This window comes from Ambystoma mexicanum, chromosome 1q (genome assembly GCF_040938575.1).
Source record: "Ambystoma mexicanum isolate Mex_15411 chromosome 1q, UKY_AmexF1_1, whole genome shotgun sequence".
Classification (NCBI taxonomy): Eukaryota; Metazoa; Chordata; class Amphibia; order Caudata; family Ambystomatidae; genus Ambystoma; species Ambystoma mexicanum.
The window spans coordinates 593,309,191-593,322,726 of NC_090922.1; the positions used below are offsets into that span (position 1 = coordinate 593,309,191).

Sequence of the window (13,536 nt, forward strand, 5' to 3'; positions counted from 1 at the left end):
AATAAAGTCATTCTGCCACGGGTTCGGAGCCCGATAGCATTCTCCATTCGCTTCATCTCAAAAAGCGTCATCGTGTGCACTGCTTCACTAAGTCACCCTGAGCTAGTGAGGTGTTGCATTTTTTGCGGCCGCAGTCGGGGCCACTAGAGCGCATACTCTGGTTTCTCTTCAAACCGAATAAATCTTTCGCCTTTTACTAAAGATTTCCGTGGAGAGGAATATTAAAGAGTTTCACTCAATTTTTTGAAGCCCTGCCAAGTGCAGGGTTACCTATGCTGGTTAAAAAAAAAAGAAACAGAGCAAATGAAAGCGCAAAGCCTGCTTTTCAGCTGTTGGCTTGCACCCCCCAGCTGTCAGTCAGCCTTTGCAGGGGTCCTCGCAGCACAGCCAGGCTGATGCCTTGCAGTGGTAGCCAGAGGGGGGAGCCTTTAGCTAATGCTTGCTGCTGTCGCCACCTGCTGGTGAGCCAGCAGAGGCTGGCTCCAAGCTAGCATCCAGGAGGATATGGCCCCAGTGGGCAGGGGTTTGGGCCCGGGCCCCGATCGGCTGACAAACGCCTGACAAACGCCGTCCTTTGCCCGGCGGGCTTTGCCCTGGCGGGCAAAAGAACCTGGCAGCCCAGGAGGCCCAGCACCCGTGCAAGACAGGGTGAGGGCGGAAAATGACCCCTGTGTCCTGAGAAAGGAGAGAGCGGGCTGCTTTTTCAACATCCTGGGGGAGGAGCCCCATCTCTGGGGCCCAAAAGAAAATCTCACGCCTGCCTCCCAGAAGCCCTAGACCTTATGTAAACGAGGGGAGTCCTCAGGCAAAGGCAGACTCTGCCTGCCTTTTGGCCAATGTCACATGGCCTGCGGTCTGGAGAAATTTGCATACCCACAATCCCCTGCCAGGTTTCATGACTTTGGATGGGATTGCTTGCAAATAAAGTCATTCTGCCACGGGTTCGGAGCCCGATAGCATTCTCCATTCGCTTCATCTCAAAAAGCGTCATCGTGTGCACTGCTTCACTAAGTCACCCTGAGCTAGTGAGGTGTTGCATTTTTTGCGGCCGCAGTCGGGGCCACTAGAGCGCATACTCTGGTTTCTCTTCAAACCGAATAAATCTTTCGCCTTTTACTAAAGATTTCCGTGGAGAGGAACATTAAAGAGTTTCACTCAATTTTTTGAAGCCCTGCCAAGTGCAGGGTTACCTATGCTGGTTAAAAAAAAAAAGAAACAGAGCAAATGAAAGCGCAAAGCCTGCTTTTCAGCTGTTGGCTTGCACCCCCCAGCTGTCAGTCAGCCTTTGCAGGGGTCCTCGCAGCACAGCCAGGCTGATGCCTTGCAGTGGTAGCCAGAGGGGGGAGCCTTTAGCTAATGCTTGCTGCTGTCGCCACCTGCTGGTGAGCCAGCAGAGGCTGGCTCCAAGCTAGCATCCAGGAGGATATGGCCCCAGTGGGCAGGGGTTTGGGCCCGGGCCCCGTCCTTTGCCCGCTGGCAGCCCAGGAGGCCCAGCACCCGTGCAAGACAGGGTGAGGGCGGAAAATGACCCCTGTGTCCTGAGAAAGGAGAGAGCGGGCTGCTTCTTCAACATCCTGGGGGAGGAGCCCCATCTCTGGGGCCCAAAAGAAAATCTCACGCCTGCCTCCCAGAAGCCCTAGACCTTATGTAAACGAGGGGAGTCCTCAGGCAAAGGCAGACTCTGCCTGCCTTTTGGCCAATGTCACATGGCCTGCGGTCTGGAGAAATTTGCATACCCACAATCCCCTGCCAGGTTTCATGACTTTGGATGGGATTGCTTGCAAATAAAGTCATTCTGCCACGGGTTCGGAGCCCGATAGCATTCTCCATTCGCTTCATCTCAAAAAGCGTCATCGTGTGCACTGCTTCACTAAGTCACCCTGAGCTAGTGAGGTGTTGCATTTTTTGCGGCCGCAGTCGGGGCCACTAGAGCGCATACTCTGGTTTCTCTTCAAACCGAATAAATCTTTCGCCTTTTACTAAAGATTTCCGTGGAGAGGAACATTAAAGAGTTTCACTCAATTTTTTGAAGCCCTGCCAAGTGCAGGGTTACCTATGCTGGTTAAAAAAAAAAAGAAACAGAGCAAATGAAAGCGCAAAGCCTGCTTTTCAGCTGTTGGCTTGCACCCCCCAGCTGTCAGTCAGCCTTTGCAGGGGTCCTTGCAGCACAGCCAGGCTGATGCCTTGCAGTGGTAGCCAGAGGGGGGAGCCTTTAGCTAATGCTTGCTGCTGTCGCCACCTGCTGGTGAGCCAGCAGAGGCTGGCTCCAAGCTAGCATCCAGGAGGATATGGCCCCAGTGGGCAGGGGTTTGGGCCCGGGCCCCGATCGGCTGACAAACGCCTGACAAACGCCGTCCTTTGCCCGGCGGGCTTTGCCCTGGCGGGCAAAAGAACCTGGCAGCCCAGGAGGCCCAGCACCCGTGCAAGACAGGGTGAGGGCGGAAAATGACCCCTGTGTCCTGAGAAAGGAGAGAGCGGGCTGCTTTTTCAACATCCTGGGGGAGGAGCCCCATCTCTGGGGCCCAAAAGAAAATCTCACGCCTGCCTCCCAGAAGCCCTAGACCTTATGTAAACGAGGGGAGTCCTCAGGCAAAGGCAGACTCTGCCTGCCTTTTGGCCAATGTCACATGGCCTGCGGTCTGGAGAAATTTGCATACCCACAATCCCCTGCCAGGTTTCATGACTTTGGATGGGATTGCTTGCAAATAAAGTCATTCTGCCACGGGTTCGGAGCCCGATAGCATTCTCCATTCGCTTCATCTCAAAAAGCGTCATCGTGTGCACTGCTTCACTAAGTCACCCTGAGCTAGTGAGGTGTTGCATTTTTTGCGGCCGCAGTCGGGGCCACTAGAGCGCATACTCTGGTTTCTCTTCAAACCGAATAAATCTTTCGCCTTTTACTAAAGATTTCCGTGGAGAGGAACATTAAAGAGTTTCACTCAATTTTTTGAAGCCCTGCCAAGTGCAGGGTTACCTATGCTGGTTAAAAAGAAACAGAGCAAATGAAAGCGCAAAGCCTGCTTTTCAGCTGTTGGCTTGCACCCCCCAGCTGTCAGTCAGCCTTTGCAGGGGTCCTCGCAGCACAGCCAGGCTGATGCCTTGCAGTGGTAGCCAGAGGGGGGAGCCTTTAGCTAATGCTTGCTGCTGTCGCCACCTGCTGGTGAGCCAGCAGAGGCTGGCTCCAAGCTAGCATCCAGGAGGATATGGCCCCAGTGGGCAGGGGTTTGGGCCCGGGCCCCGATCGGCTGACGAACGCCTGACAAACGCCGTCCTTTGCCCGCTGGCAGCCCAGGAGGCCCAGCACCCGTGCAAGACAGGGTGAGGGCGGAAAATGACCCCTGTGTCCTGAGAAAGGAGAGAGCGGGCTGCTTCTTCAACATCCTGGGGGAGGAGCCCCATCTCTGGGGCCCAAAAGAAAATCTCACGCCTGCCTCCCAGAAGCCCTAGACCTTATGTAAACGAGGGGAGTCCTCAGGCAAAGGCAGACTCTGCCTGCCTTTTGGCCAATGTCACATGGCCTGCGGTCTGGAGAAATTTGCATACCCACAATCCCCTGCCAGGTTTCATGACTTTGGATGGGATTGCTTGCAAATAAAGTCATTCTGCCACGGGTTCGGAGCCCGATAGCATTCTCCATTCGCTTCATCTCAAAAAGCGTCATCGTGTGCACTGCTTCACTAAGTCACCCTGAGCTAGTGAGGTGTTGCATTTTTTGCGGCCGCAGTCGGGGCCACTAGAGCGCATACTCTGGTTTCTCTTCAAACCGAATAAATCTTTCGCCTTTTACTAAAGATTTCCGTGGAGAGGAACATTAAAGAGTTTCACTCAATTTTTTGAAGCCCTGCCAAGTGCAGGGTTACCTATGCTGGTTAAAAAAAAAAAGAAACAGAGCAAATGAAAGCGCAAAGCCTGCTTTTCAGCTGTTGGCTTGCACCCCCCAGCTGTCAGTCAGCCTTTGCAGGGGTCCTCGCAGCACAGCCAGGCTGATGCCTTGCAGTGGTAGCCAGAGGGGGGAGCCTTTAGCTAATGCTTGCTGCTGTCGCCACCTGCTGGTGAGCCAGCAGAGGCTGGCTCCAAGCTAGCATCCAGGAGGATATGGCCCCAGTGGGCAGGGGTTTGGGCCCGGGCCCCGATCGGCTGACGAACGCCTGACAAACGCCGTCCTTTGCCCGCTGGCAGCCCAGGAGGCCCAGCACCCGTGCAAGACAGGGTGAGGGCGGAAAATGACCCCTGTGTCCTGAGAAAGGAGAGAGCGGGCTGCTTTTTCAACATCCTGGGGGAGGAGCCCCATCTCTGGGGCCCAAAAGAAAATCTCACGCCTGCCTCCCAGAAGCCCTAGACCTTATGTAAACGAGGGGAGTCCTCAGGCAAAGGCAGACTCTGCCTGCCTTTTGGCCAATGTCACATGGCCTGCGGTCTGGAGAAATTTGCATACCCACAATCCCCTGCCAGGTTTCATGACTTTGGATGGGATTGCTTGCAAATAAAGTCATTCTGCCACGGGTTCGGAGCCCGATAGCATTCTCCATTCGCTTCATCTCAAAAAGCGTCATCGTGTGCACTGCTTCACTAAGTCACCCTGAGCTAGTGAGGTGTTGCATTTTTTGCGGCCGCAGTCGGGGCCACTAGAGCGCATACTCTGGTTTCTCTTCAAACCGAATAAATCTTTCGCCTTTTACTAAAGATTTCCGTGGAGAGGAACATTAAAGAGTTTCACTCAATTTTTTGAAGCCCTGCCAAGTGCAGGGTTACCTATGCTGGTTAAAAAAAAAAGAAACAGAGCAAATGAAAGCGCAAAGCCTGCTTTTCAGCTGTTGGCTTGCACCCCCCAGCTGTCAGTCAGCCTTTGCAGGGGTCCTCGCAGCACAGCCAGGCTGATGCCTTGCAGTGGTAGCCAGAGGGGGGAGCCTTTAGCTAATGCTTGCTGCTGTCGCCACCTGCTGGTGAGCCAGCAGAGGCTGGCTCCAAGCTAGCATCCAGGAGGATATGGCCCCAGTGGGCAGGGGTTTGGGCCCGGGCCCCGATCGGCTGACGAACGCCTGACAAACGCCGTCCTTTGCCCGCTGGCAGCCCAGAAGGCCCAGCACCCGTGCAAGACAGGGTGAGGGCGGAAAATGACCCCTGTGTCCTGAGAAAGGAGAGAGCGGGCTGCTTCTTCAACATCCTGGGGGAGGAGCCCCATCTCTGGGGCCCAAAAGAAAATCTCACGCCTGCCTCCCAGAAGCCCTAGACCTTATGTAAACGAGGGGAGTCCTCAGGCAAAGGCAGACTCTGCCTGCCTTTTGGCCAATGTCACATGGCCTGCGGTCTGGAGAAATTTGCATACCCACAATCCCCTGCCAGGTTTCATGACTTTGGATGGGATTGCTTGCAAATAAAGTCATTCTGCCACGGGTTCGGAGCCCGATAGCATTCTCCATTCGCTTCATCTCAAAAAGCGTCATCGTGTGCACTGCTTCACTAAGTCACCCTGAGCTAGTGAGGTGTTGCATTTTTTGCGGCCGCAGTCGGGGCCACTAGAGCGCATACTCTGGTTTCTCTTCAAACCGAATAAATCTTTCGCCTTTTACTAAAGATTTCCGTGGAGAGGAACATTAAAGAGTTTCACTCAATTTTTTGAAGCCCTGCCAAGTGCAGGGTTACCTATGCTGGTTAAAAAAAAAAAGAAACAGAGCAAATGAAAGCGCAAAGCCTGCTTTTCAGCTGTTGGCTTGCACCCCTCAGCTGTCAGTCAGCCTTTGCAGGGGTCCTCGCAGCACAGCCAGGCTGATGCCTTGCAGTGGTAGCCAGAGGGGGGAGCCTTTAGCTAATGCTTGCTGCTGTCGCCACCTGCTGGTGAGCCAGCAGAGGCTGGCTCCAAGCTAGCATCCAGGAGGATATGGCCCCAGTGGGCAGGGGTTTGGGCCCGGGCCCCGATCGGCTGACAAACGCCTGACAAACGCCGTCCTTTGCCCGGCGGGCTTTGGCCTGGCGGGCAAAAGAACCTGGCAGCCCAGGAGGCCCAGCACCCGTGCAAGACAGGGTGAGGGCGGAAAATGACCCCTGTGTCCTGAGAAAGGAGAGAGCGGGCTGCTTTTTCAACATCCTGGGGGAGGAGCCCCATCTCTGGGGCCCAAAAGAAAATCTCACGCCTGCCTCCCAGAAGCCCTAGACCTTATGTAAACGAGGGGAGTCCTCAGGCAAAGGCAGACTCTGCCTGCCTTTTGGCCAATGTCACATGGCCTGCGGTCTGGAGAAATTTGCATACCCACAATCCCCTGCCAGGTTTCATGACTTTGGATGGGATTGCTTGCAAATAAAGTCATTCTGCCACGGGTTCGGAGCCCGATAGCATTCTCCATTCGCTTCATCTCAAAAAGCGTCATCGTGTGCACTGCTTCACTAAGTCACCCTGAGCTAGTGAGGTGTTGCATTTTTTGCGGCCGCAGTCGGGGCCACTAGAGCGCATACTCTGGTTTCTCTTCAAACCGAATAAATCTTTCGCCTTTTACTAAAGATTTCCGTGGAGAGGAACATTAAAGAGTTTCACTCAATTTTTTGAAGCCCTGCCAAGTGCAGGGTTACCTATGCTGGTTAAAAAAAAAAAGAAACAGAGCAAATGAAAGCGCAAAGCCTGCTTTTCAGCTGTTGGCTTGCACCCCCCAGCTGTCAGTCAGCCTTTGCAGGGGTCCTCGCAGCACAGCCAGGCTGATGCCTTGCAGTGGTAGCCAGAGGGGGGAGCCTTTAGCTAATGCTTGCTGCTGTTGCCACCTGCTGGTGAGCCAGCAGAGGCTGGCTCCAAGCTAGCATCCAGGAGGATATGGCCCCAGTGGGCAGGGGTTTGGGCCCGGGCCCCGATCGGCTGACGAACGCCTGACAAACGCCGTCCTTTGCCCGCTGGCAGCCCAGGAGGCCCAGCACCCGTGCAAGACAGGGTGAGGGCGGAAAATGACCCCTGTGTCCTGAGAAAGGAGAGAGCGGGCTGCTTCTTCAACATCCTGGGGGAGGAGCCCCATCTCTGGGGCCCAAAAGAAAATCTCACGCCTGCCTCCCAGAAGCCCTAGACCTTATGTAAACGAGGGGAGTCCTCAGGCAAAGGCAGACTCTGCCTGCCTTTTGGCCAATGTCACATGGCCTGCGGTCTGGAGAAATTTGCATACCCACAATCCCCTGCCAGGTTTCATGACTTTGGATGGGATTGCTTGCAAATAAAGTCATTCTGCCAGGGGTTCGGAGCCCGATAGCATTTTCCATTCGCTTCATCTCAAAAAGCGTCATTGTGTGCACTGCTTCACTAAGTCACCCTGAGCTAGTGAGGTGTTGCATTTTTTGCGGCCGCAGTCGGGGCCACTAGAGCGCATACTCTGGTTTCTCTTCAAACCGAATAAATCTTTCGCCTTTTACTAAAGATTTCCGTGGAGAGGAACATTAAAGAGTTTCACTCAATTTTTTGAAGCCCTGCCAAGTGCAGGGTTACCTATGCTGGTTAAAAAAAAACAGAGCAAATGAAAGCGCAAAGCCTGCTTTTCAGCTGTTGGCTTGCACCCCCCAGCTGTCAGTCAGCCTTTGCAGGGGTCCTCGCAGCACAGCCAGGCTGATGCCTTGCAGTGGTAGCCAGAGGGGGGAGCCTTTAGCTAATGCTTGCTGCTGTCGCCACCTGCTGGTGAGCCAGCAGAGGCTGGCTCCAAGCTAGCATCCAGGAGGATATGGCCCCAGTGGGCAGGGGTTTGGGCCCGGGCCCCGATCGGCTGACGAACGCCTGACAAACGCCGTCCTTTGCCCGCTGGCAGCCCAGGAGGCCCAGCACCCGTACAAGACAGGGTGAGGGCGGAAAATGACCCCTGTGTCCTGAGAAAGGAGAGAGCGGGCTGCTTCTTCAACATCCTGGGGGAGGAGCCCCATCTCTGGGGCCCAAAAGAAAATCTCACGCCTGCCTCCCAGAAGCCCTAGACCTTATGTAAACGAGGGGAGTCCTCAGGCAAAGGCAGACTCTGCCTGCCTTTTGGCCAATGTCACATGGCCTGCGGTCTGGAGAAATTTGCATACCCACAATCCCCTGCCAGGTTTCATGACTTTGGATGGGATTGCTTGCAAATAAAGTCATTCTGCCACGGGTTCGGAGCCCGATAGCATTCTCCATTCGCTTCATCTCAAAAAGCGTCATCGTGTGCACTGCTTCACTAAGTCACCCTGAGCTAGTGAGGTGTTGCATTTTTTGCGGCCGCAGTCGGGGCCACTAGAGCGCATACTCTGGTTTCTCTTCAAACCGAATAAATCTTTCGCCTTTTACTAAAGATTTCCGTGGAGAGGAACATTAAAGAGTTTCACTCAATTTTTTGAAGCCCTGCCAAGTGCAGGGTTACCTATGCTGGTTAAAAAAAAAAAGAAACAGAGCAAATGAAAGCCCAAAGCCTGCTTTTCAGCTGTTGGCTTGCACCCCCCAGCTGTCAGTCAGCCTTTGCAGGGGTCCTCGCAGCACAGCCAGGCTGATGCCTTGCAGTGGTAGCCAGAGGGGGGAGCCTTTAGCTAATGCTTGCTGCTGTCGCCACCTGCTGGTGAGCCAGCAGAGGCTGGCTCCAAGCTAGCATCCAGGAGGATATGGCCCCAGTGGGCAGGGGTTTGGGCCCGGGCCCCGATCGGCTGACAAACGCCTGACAAACGCCGTCCTTTGCCCGGCGGGCTTTGCCCTGGCGGGCAAAAGAACCTGGCAGCCCAGGAGGCCCAGCACCCGTGCAAGACAGGGTGAGGGCGGAAAATGACCCCTGTGTCCTGAGAAAGGAGAGAGCGGGCTGCTTTTTCAACATCCTGGGGGAGGAGCCCCATCTCTGGGGCCCAAAAGAAAATCTCACGCCTGCCTCCCAGAAGCCCTAGACCTTATGTAAACGAGGGGAGTCCTCAGGCAAAGGCAGACTCTGCCTGCCTTTTGGCCAATGTCACATGGCCTGCGGTCTGGAGAAATTTGCATACCCACAATCCCCTGCCAGGTTTCATGACTTTGGATGGGATTGCTTGCAAATAAAGTCATTCTGCCACGGGTTCGGAGCCCGATAGCATTCTCCATTCGCTTCATCTCAAAAAGCGTCATCGTGTGCACTGCTTCACTAAGTCACCCTGAGCTAGTGAGGTGTTGCATTTTTTGCGGCCGCAGTCGGGGCCACTAGAGCGCATACTCTGGTTTCTCTTCAAACCGAATAAATCTTTCGCCTTTTACTAAAGATTTCCGTGGAGAGGAACATTAAAGAGTTTCACTCAATTTTTTGAAGCCCTGCCAAGTGCAGGGTTACCTATGCTGGTTAAAAAGAAACAGAGCAAATGAAAGCGCAAAGCCTGCTTTTCAGCTGTTGGCTTGCACCCCCCAGCTGTCAGTCAGCCTTTGCAGGGGTCCTCGCAGCACAGCCAGGCTGATGCCTTGCAGTGGTAGCCAGAGGGGGGAGCCTTTAGCTAATGCTTGCTGCTGTCGCCACCTGCTGGTGAGCCAGCAGAGGCTGGCTCCAAGCTAGCATCCAGGAGGATATGGCCCCAGTGGGCAGGGGTTTGGGCCCGGGCCCCGATCGGCTGACGAACGCCTGACAAACGCCGTCCTTTGCCCGCTGGCAGCCCAGGAGGCCCAGCACCCGTGCAAGACAGGGTGAGGGCGGAAAATGACCCCTGTGTCCTGAGAAAGGAGAGAGCGGGCTGCTTCTTCAACATCCTGGGGGAGGAGCCCCATCTCTGGGGCCCAAAAGAAAATCTCACGCCTGCCTCCCAGAAGCCCTAGACCTTATGTAAACGAGGGGAGTCCTCAGGCAAAGGCAGACTCTGCCTGCCTTTTGGCCAATGTCACATGGCCTGCGGTCTGGAGAAATTTGCATACCCACAATCCCCTGCCAGGTTTCATGACTTTGGATGGGATTGCTTGCAAATAAAGTCATTCTGCCACGGGTTCGGAGCCCGATAGCATTCTCCATTCGCTTCATCTCAAAAAGCGTCATCGTGTGCACTGCTTCACTAAGTCACCCTGAGCTAGTGAGGTGTTGCATTTTTTGCGGCCGCAGTCGGGGCCACTAGAGCGCATACTCTGGTTTCTCTTCAAACCGAATAAATCTTTCGCCTTTTACTAAAGATTTCCGTGGAGAGGAACATTAAAGAGTTTCACTCAATTTTTTGAAGCCCTGCCAAGTGCAGGGTTACCTATGCTGGTTAAAAAAAAAAAGAAACAGAGCAAATGAAAGCGCAAAGCCTGCTTTTCAGCTGTTGGCTTGCACCCCCCAGCTGTCAGTCAGCCTTTGCAGGGGTCCTCGCAGCACAGCCAGGCTGATGCCTTGCAGTGGTAGCCAGAGGGGGGAGCCTTTAGCTAATGCTTGCTGCTGTCGCCACCTGCTGGTGAGCCAGCAGAGGCTGGCTCCAAGCTAGCATCCAGGAGGATATGGCCCCAGTGGGCAGGGGTTTGGGCCCGGGCCCCGATCGGCTGACAAACGCCTGACAAACGCCGTCCTTTGCCCGGCGGGCTTTGCCCTGGCGGGCAAAAGAACCTGGCAGCCCAGGAGGCCCAGCACCCGTGCAAGACAGGGTGAGGGCGGAAAATGACCCCTGTGTCCTGAGAAAGGAGAGAGCGGGCTGCTTTTTCAACATCCTGGGGGAGGAGCCCCATCTCTGGGGCCCAAAAGAAAATCTCACGCCTGCCTCCCAGAAGCCCTAGACCTTATGTAAACGAGGGGAGTCCTCAGGCAAAGGCAGACTCTGCCTGCCTTTTGGCCAATGTCACATGGCCTGCGGTCTGGAGAAATTTGCATACCCACAATCCCCTGCCAGGTTTCATGACTTTGGATGGGATTGCTTGCAAATAAAGTCATTCTGCCACGGGTTCGGAGCCCGATAGCATTCTCCATTCGCTTCATCTCAAAAAGCGTCATCGTGTGCACTGCTTCACTAAGTCACCCTGAGCTAGTGAGGTGTTGCATTTTTTGCGGCCGCAGTCGGGGCCACTAGAGCGCATACTCTGGTTTCTCTTCAAACCGAATAAATCTTTCGCCTTTTACTAAAGATTTCCGTGGAGAGGAACATTAAAGAGTTTCACTCAATTTTTTGAAGCCCTGCCAAGTGCAGGGTTACCTATGCTGGTTAAAAAAAAAAAGAAACAGAGCAAATGAAAGCGCAAAGCCTGCTTTTCAGCTGTTGGCTTGCACCCCCCAGCTGTCAGTCAGCCTTTGCAGGGGTCCTCGCAGCACAGCCAGGCTGATGCCTTGCAGTGGTAGCCAGAGGGGGGAGCCTTTAGCTAATGCTTGCTGCTGTTGCCACCTGCTGGTGAGCCAGCAGAGGCTGGCACCAAGCTAGCATCCAGGAGGATATGGCCCCAGTGGGCAGGGGTTTGGGCCCGGGCCCCGATCGGCTGACGAACGCCTGACAAACGCCGTCCTTTGCCCGCTGGCAGCCCAGGAGGCCCAGCACCCGTGCAAGACAGGGTGAGGGCGGAAAATGACCCCTGTGTCCTGAGAAAGGAGAGAGCGGGCTGCTTCTTCAACATCCTGGGGGAGGAGCCCCATCTCTGGGGCCCAAAAGGAAATCTCACGCCTGCCTCCCAGAAGCCCTAGACCTTATGTAAACGAGGGGAGTCCTCAGGCAAAGGCAGACTCTGCCTGCCTTTTGGCCAATGTCACATGGCCTGCGGTCTGGAGAAATTTGCATACCCACAATCCCCTGCCAGGTTTCATGACTTTGGATGGGATTGCTTGCAAATAAAGTCATTCTGCCATGGGTTCGGAGCCCGATAGCATTCTCCATTCGCTTCATCTCAAAAAGCGTCATCGTGTGCACTGCTTCACTAAGTCACCCTGAGCTAGTGAGGTGTTGCATTTTTTGCGGCCGCAGTCGGGGCCACTAGAGCGCATACTCTGGTTTCTCTTCAAACCGAATAAATCTTTCGCCTTTTACTAAAGATTTCCGTGGAGAGGAACATTAAAGAGTTTCACTCAATTTTTTGAAGCCCTGCCAAGTGCAGGGTTACCTATGCTGGTTAAAAAAAAAAAGAAACAGAGCAAATGAAAGCGCAAAGCCTGCTTTTCAGCTGTTGGCTTGCACCCCCCAGCTGTCAGTCAGCCTTTGCAGGGGTCCTCGCAGCACAGCCAGGCTGATGCCTTGCAGTGGTAGCCAGAGGGGGGAGCCTTTAGCTAATGCTTGCTGCTGTCGCCACCTGCTGGTGAGCCAGCAGAGGCTGGCTCCAAGCTAGCATCCAGGAGGATATGGCCCCAGTGGGCAGGGGTTTGGGCCCGGGCCCCGATCGGCTGACGAACGCCTGACAAACGCCGTCCTTTGCCCGCTGGCAGCCCAGGAGGCCCAGCACCCGTGCAAGACAGGGTGAGGGCGGAAAATGACCCCTGTGTCCTGAGAAAGGAGAGAGCGGGCTGCTTCTTCAACATCCTGGGGGAGGAGCCCCATCTCTGGGGCCCAAAAGAAAATCTCACGCCTGCCTCCCAGAAGCCCTAGACCTTATGTAAACGAGGGGAGTCCTCAGGCAAAGGCAGACTCTGCCTGCCTTTTGGCCAATGTCACATGGCCTGCGGTCTGGAGAAATTTGCATACCCACAATCCCCCGCCAGGTTTCATGACTTTGGATGGGATTGCTTGCAAATAAAGTCATTCTGCCACGGGTTCGGAGCCCGATAGCATTCTCCATTCGCTTCATCTCAAAAAGCGTCATCGTGTGCACTGCTTCACTAAGTCACCCTGAGCTAGTGAGGTGTTGCATTTTTTGCGGCCGCAGTCGGGGCCACTAGAGCGCATACTCTGGTTTCTCTTCAAACCGAATAAATCTTTCGCCTTTTACTAAAGATTTCCGTGGAGAGGAACATTAAAGAGTTTCACTCAATTTTTTGAAGCCCTGCCAAGTGCAGGGTTACCTATGCTGGTTAAAAAGAAACAGAGCAAATGAAAGCGCAAAGCCTGCTTTTCAGCTGTTGGCTTGCACCCCCCAGCTGTCAGTCAGCCTTTGCAGGGGTCCTCGCAGCACAGCCAGGCTGATGCCTTGCAGTGGTAGCCAGAGGGGGGAGCCTTTAGCTAATGCTTGCTGCTGTCGCCACCTGCTGGTGAGCCAGCAGAGGCTGGCTCCAAGCTAGCATCCAGGAGGATATGGCCCCAGTGGGCAGGGGTTTGGGCCCGGGCCCCGATCGGCTGACGAACGCCTGACAAACGCCGTCCTTTGCCCGCTGGCAGCCCAGGAGGCCCAGCACCCGTGCAAGACAGGGTGAGGGCGGAAAATGACCCCTGTGTCCTGAGAAAGGAGAGAGCGGGCTGCTTCTTCAACATCCTGGGGGAGGAGCCCCATCTCTGGGGCCCAAAAGAAAATCTCACGCCTGCCTCCCAGAAGCCCTAGACCTTATGTAAACGAGGGGAGTCCTCAGGCAAAGGCAGACTCTGCCTGCCTTTTGGCCAATGTCACATGGCCTGCGGTCTGGAGAAATTTGCATACCCACAATCCCCTGCCAGGTTTCATGACTTTGGATGGGATTGCTTGCAAATAAAGTCATTCTGCCACGGGTTCGGAGCCCGATAGCATTCTCCATTCGCTTCATCTCAAAAAGC

At 54.6% G+C, this 13,536-nt stretch overlaps 15 non-coding genes across 15 annotated transcripts; all 15 read left to right on the forward strand.

The window, feature by feature from the left end:
- The first annotated feature begins 152 nt into the window (after window positions 1–152).
- LOC138564952 (U5 spliceosomal RNA) lies at window positions 153–268 on the forward strand. Its single transcript, XR_011300877.1, has one exon. It is a non-coding gene; the product is annotated as a U5 spliceosomal RNA (small nuclear RNA).
- Window positions 269–1,072: 804 nt separating this feature from the next.
- Window positions 1,073–1,188, forward strand: LOC138564713 (U5 spliceosomal RNA). Its single transcript, XR_011300647.1, has one exon. It is a non-coding gene; the product is annotated as a U5 spliceosomal RNA (small nuclear RNA).
- Window positions 1,189–1,935: 747 nt separating this feature from the next.
- Window positions 1,936–2,051, forward strand: LOC138564714 (U5 spliceosomal RNA). The gene has a single exon (XR_011300648.1). It is a non-coding gene; the product is annotated as a U5 spliceosomal RNA (small nuclear RNA).
- Window positions 2,052–2,856: 805 nt separating this feature from the next.
- On the forward strand, window positions 2,857–2,972 carry LOC138564715 (U5 spliceosomal RNA). Its single transcript, XR_011300649.1, has one exon. It is a non-coding gene; the product is annotated as a U5 spliceosomal RNA (small nuclear RNA).
- A 770-nt stretch (window positions 2,973–3,742) lies between these two features.
- LOC138564716 (U5 spliceosomal RNA) lies at window positions 3,743–3,858 on the forward strand. Its single transcript, XR_011300650.1, has one exon. It is a non-coding gene; the product is annotated as a U5 spliceosomal RNA (small nuclear RNA).
- A 776-nt stretch (window positions 3,859–4,634) lies between these two features.
- Window positions 4,635–4,750, forward strand: LOC138564717 (U5 spliceosomal RNA). Its single transcript, XR_011300651.1, has one exon. It is a non-coding gene; the product is annotated as a U5 spliceosomal RNA (small nuclear RNA).
- Window positions 4,751–5,525: 775 nt separating this feature from the next.
- On the forward strand, window positions 5,526–5,641 carry LOC138564720 (U5 spliceosomal RNA). The gene has a single exon (XR_011300653.1). It is a non-coding gene; the product is annotated as a U5 spliceosomal RNA (small nuclear RNA).
- An 805-nt stretch (window positions 5,642–6,446) lies between these two features.
- On the forward strand, window positions 6,447–6,562 carry LOC138564721 (U5 spliceosomal RNA). Its single transcript, XR_011300654.1, has one exon. It is a non-coding gene; the product is annotated as a U5 spliceosomal RNA (small nuclear RNA).
- Window positions 6,563–7,338: 776 nt separating this feature from the next.
- Window positions 7,339–7,454, forward strand: LOC138564722 (U5 spliceosomal RNA). Its single transcript, XR_011300655.1, has one exon. It is a non-coding gene; the product is annotated as a U5 spliceosomal RNA (small nuclear RNA).
- Window positions 7,455–8,224: 770 nt separating this feature from the next.
- On the forward strand, window positions 8,225–8,340 carry LOC138564723 (U5 spliceosomal RNA). Its single transcript, XR_011300656.1, has one exon. It is a non-coding gene; the product is annotated as a U5 spliceosomal RNA (small nuclear RNA).
- An 805-nt stretch (window positions 8,341–9,145) lies between these two features.
- LOC138564724 (U5 spliceosomal RNA) lies at window positions 9,146–9,261 on the forward strand. The gene has a single exon (XR_011300657.1). It is a non-coding gene; the product is annotated as a U5 spliceosomal RNA (small nuclear RNA).
- A 770-nt stretch (window positions 9,262–10,031) lies between these two features.
- On the forward strand, window positions 10,032–10,147 carry LOC138564725 (U5 spliceosomal RNA). Its single transcript, XR_011300658.1, has one exon. It is a non-coding gene; the product is annotated as a U5 spliceosomal RNA (small nuclear RNA).
- An 805-nt stretch (window positions 10,148–10,952) lies between these two features.
- Window positions 10,953–11,068, forward strand: LOC138564726 (U5 spliceosomal RNA). The gene has a single exon (XR_011300659.1). It is a non-coding gene; the product is annotated as a U5 spliceosomal RNA (small nuclear RNA).
- A 776-nt stretch (window positions 11,069–11,844) lies between these two features.
- LOC138564727 (U5 spliceosomal RNA) lies at window positions 11,845–11,960 on the forward strand. Its single transcript, XR_011300660.1, has one exon. It is a non-coding gene; the product is annotated as a U5 spliceosomal RNA (small nuclear RNA).
- A 776-nt stretch (window positions 11,961–12,736) lies between these two features.
- LOC138564728 (U5 spliceosomal RNA) lies at window positions 12,737–12,852 on the forward strand. Its single transcript, XR_011300661.1, has one exon. It is a non-coding gene; the product is annotated as a U5 spliceosomal RNA (small nuclear RNA).
- Window positions 12,853–13,536: the final 684 nt, after the last annotated feature.